At 46.7% G+C, this 4,198-nt stretch overlaps 1 long non-coding RNA gene across 1 annotated transcript in view; it reads left to right on the top strand.

The window, feature by feature from the left end:
• Positions 1 to 4,198, top strand: part of LOC138161799 (uncharacterized) — a 35,114-nt gene that overhangs the window by 2,669 nt on the left and 28,247 nt on the right. The window contains exons 3-4 of the long non-coding RNA XR_011168471.1: positions 970 to 1,075; positions 1,304 to 1,724. This is a non-coding gene — a long non-coding RNA (uncharacterized lncRNA). The remainder of the gene's footprint in view (positions 1 to 969; positions 1,076 to 1,303; positions 1,725 to 4,198) is intronic.

The following is a 4,198-nucleotide window of genomic DNA, read 5'->3' as shown; positions in this document are numbered from 1 at the left end:
TTCCTTCCTTCCTTCCTTCCTTCCTTCCTTCCTTCCTTCCTTCCTTCTTTCCTTCTTTCCTTCCTTCCTTCCTTCTTCTTTTCACAAAACCTTAAACTCTGTTCACTCTGAAGCAACAGGTCCCTGCCCAAACTCCACTTGATGGCTATATTTTGGGCTCTCTTGGCTTAGAGTGAACATCCCCGTCAACTGTTTCCCTTTGGAACAGCACCCTGAGGGTATCCCCTCCCAGATTGATTTTTCTTGTCATTTTTCTTTTTCTAATTAAAGGGGCATTCTTTGACTCACTTCTTAAAGAGGTCTATTCATTGAATGGGTGTTACCTCACTCTCAGTGAGTACCTGCAAAGGCCTTAGCCAAAAAGAGCCAGGGTCTCCCACTGCATCCTGGGCCATCTCCAGTCATCCTGATGAATATCTGGTTACTGGACCCAGATGGCTCTGGAGGAGATAGTGAGGCTGGTGATCTTGCACAGCCCTCCCTCTCTCAAATCCAAGTCAACTGCAAGTCCTGTCATCATTTCCCTGATGCCACAGCCTTCTTCGAAAATGAAGGACAAATACATTCTAAAACCAAGATGACTTTTTGACTGTTGGGCACCAGCAGTCACCAAATTTTGTAAAAAGAAAAATGAAGAGTGGAATGGAAATATTTAAACTCAGAGCAAAAAAAAAGTTTAGAAATAAGGAAAAATACTATCTGGGTCGTAGACAGGTGTCACCTTCACCCCAAAGGTGCCAAAGTGTTCCCTGAGGCAGAGGTGGGTGGGTAGAAAACAGTGCTTGTGACACATAGAAATTTTCCTGACCTAGCTAGGATGGTCAGCATTAGACAAGAGATCTCAGAAGGGGACATGGCAGTGCCTGAAAATCATTCTAGCCAAGATCAAATGTTAAAAGTATAAGTATCAATCTTTGGTTCCTTATGGGTATAAAGGGTGTGAGGAAAGATCCCCCTTATTTTCCACAGGTTATGCACAGCATCTCTCTCTGTCTCTAAGCAAAGCTGTTGTAGCTCCATATGGCATGAACCCAATGATGCCTCCTCCCACGCAAAGACTAACAGACTGTCTGGGGTAAGTAGAGAGGAAAAACAGCATCCTTGCTGGAGATCATGAAGATAATGAGGAGCAGCAGTGGTAATCATCAGAATCCCAAGGTGGCCGTGGGAGGACAAGGGGCTACTGGGACGAAGACAAGCAGATAGGAGAGTGGGTGGATGGGACCCATGGCCAAGAAGCGGGGCTAGAGGTGGGAGGAAAGCAATTCTCACTCTCATCTCTTTCTCCTATTTCCCCAACCAGAGGTCAAGTCTTCCAAACTGATTCACCCCCCACACCAAGTTCTGTGAAAATAAATACACAGTGAATGATTGCAAAATCTGCCCAGGGTGGCTTCAGCGCAGAAGAAATATACAATCCATCTTCCTCCCATTTTTTCCACTGAGATGTAATGAGATGTAACATTGAGCATCCAAGTGAGAGTAACTGGAAGAGAAATCACAATATTACCTTCAGCTGTATTTAATGTGTGCCGGCCAATGCTAGAATTAGACTGGCACTCGCACAGGACACACAGATGTCCCTACAGGCCTGCATGTTTCTGCCTCCACCTCAGTGAAGGGGGCTCTCCAGGCAGCCTTGACCCTCGGAGCAACGTGGATTGTCCCAGAGGTGATCAGACAGACCACTGGAGACCACCCCCTCTGCTTCCATGGGCATCTAGGTAAGAGAAGGCTGGGCTGAAGGGCTATCCATTAGCAGCAGTTCTTAATCAAAGGTCCACCTGCTTTTGTTTCCATATTCTGATAACTGTATTTCCTTTGTCATCATATGTGTTTTAGGTTATGCATTTGAAAATCTGATTCTGAGAAAGGGTCCATAAGCTTCAGTCCATGACACATAAAAAGGCTAAGACCCCCTCCCCGGAAAGAGCCAGAACTTGATTTTGCCCCCATTTGGAGTTCCATGGGGATGAGAAGGGTCTAAAACTGTGAGTCTTTTGATACAGGGGACTTCTAGGTCAGGGAACTCCATCTACCAATGCAAGTTGGCACCTGTTCTACAATGCAGAGTCTTAGTAACCTAGAGCTCTTAAGGAGGTAGATGGCTTGCCCAGGGTCACACAGGGTAGACTCAAAGCCAAGACATCCTGACTTTGGCCCTTTATCTGAATGAAGCAGCAGAGATAGCGTGGACACTTGTTAAGCCTTCTTCTTCCCCCACTGACTCACTTCATTCAGACTTGTCTGTTGTTGAGCAAGCAGAATGGGATAACCCTGACTCGGGTGAAATGGCCCCAGTTCAACGAGGACATGAACCCTCTTCTTTTGTTGTTCTTCAGTGGTTTTCAGTTGTGTCTGACTCTTCACAACCCCATTTGGGATTTCCTTCACATACTGAAGTGCTTTGCCATTTCCTTCTCCAGTTTATTTTACAGATGAGAAAACTGAGGCAAATGGGGACAGGGTCACACAGCTAGTAAGTGTCTGAGAACAGATTTGAAGTTAAGAAGATGAATCTTCCTGACTTCATGTCCTGCATTCTATCCACTGTGCCACCTAGCTGCCCAATCCTGTTCTACCAGACCTATATATTCCAAAAGACTTGCCCCTACCACCCCCCCACACCAGTCTGCACTGCCCTGATCAGTGCAATGGAAACTGAGCTCCCCCTTCATCTTTCTACCAATACCTATCTTTCAGTCAGGCAGCACCTACTATGTGTCATGCAATGTGCTAACCCCTGGGGGTGCAAAGAAAAGCAAAAGGCAGCGCCTTCTCCCAAGGAGCTCCCAGTCAAATGGGGGAGAAAACCGGCAGACAAGCCCAGAATGCACTGGATGCAGCCTCAGAGGAAAGGCACTGAGGCTAATGGGAAGCAAAAGGACTTCCTGCAAGAAGAGGAACTTTAGCGGAGTCTTGGAGGAAGCCCCAGAGAAACTTATGTGAATAGACTCCCGCTGATCACTCTTCCTCAAATGGTCCAGAGCAGGCAAAAGGAATAAAAGGGGGCATGAACGAAGTCAATTCACTGTAATCAGCAGAGAAAAGTTGAGAAAATGAATCTCCCTCCCTTCATTGGGGGGGCTTTGGGTGCAGAGTATGACGTACACTGGCAGACACAAATAGCAGGTGGTATTGCTGAGCTGTGTCTTTTATTTTTTCTTTTAAAATTTTTATTACAAGAACTGGTAAAGGAAGGTGGAGGGATACATTTGGAAGTAAATGGAATGTAAAAACAAAAGGCATCCATAAAAAACAAAACAGGCAGGCCCTGCCCTCAAGGAGTTTCTACTCTTAGGGGAGAGCACACAACATATTCACAGACGAGTAAGTCGAGATAAAACTGAGGATTGGTTTGGGGGCAGAGTATATTGGGAATATCCAGGGAGGAAACTCCGTGTTCCAAGGAAGATTAGCACCAGTCCTGAAACAGATAACCTTCAGAAATTGCTTAGGCCACTGAGAGGTGAAAGATCTTCCTAGGATCCCACAGCCAGGAGGAGTCAGAAGCAGAGCTTGGATCCAGGACACAGCACCTCTGTCCACCAGGACACAGCACATTCTTCAACCTCAGTAATAGCAAGTAACTCCAAGAGGGAGCCTTCACTAACACCTGGGGGTTTCCACATGGCTCCCTGTGGCTCTAACTCTCAGAGACTAACCCCATGGAAGGCAGGAGAATCCCAGAGCCACCCCCCACCCACAAAGATCCAGCCACTCACTGAAGGCACATACATCTCCTCATTTTATCCCCCCAGTGACCCTGGGAATTTGTTACCCAAAGAACTGTAATCCTAATCTTACAGCCGGGGCCACTGAAGCTCAGAGACCTTAAAGGGATGTAGATGCTATAAGAGGAATGCTCCTCATTGCCAGTGTTTAGTTTTGTGAGGTTTGCAAAGCGATTTGCCTGTAGCATCTTATGGGTGCCTCTCCATAGCCCTAGGAGATAAGGGGTACTCTATTAGCCCCATTTAAAGATTAGGAGGGGCAGCTAGGTGTGCAGTGAATAGAGCACCAGCCACAGAGTCAGGAGGACCTGAGTTCAAATCCTGCCTCAAACACTTAACACTAGCTGTGTGACTTTGGGCAAGTCACTTAACCTCAATTGCCCTGCCCTCCCCCCTCCAAAAAGGAAAGGAAGGAAAGAAGGAAGGAAGGAAGGAAGGAAGGAAGGAAGGAAGGAAGGAAGGAA

Source organism: Petaurus breviceps, unplaced genomic scaffold, assembly GCF_028583685.1.
Source record: "Petaurus breviceps papuanus isolate PSGF00001 unplaced genomic scaffold, PetGlider_PUasm1.0 185, whole genome shotgun sequence".
NCBI classification, from domain to species: Eukaryota; Metazoa; Chordata; class Mammalia; order Diprotodontia; family Petauridae; genus Petaurus; species Petaurus breviceps.
This window is presented reverse-complemented; position numbering and strand designations above follow the sequence as displayed.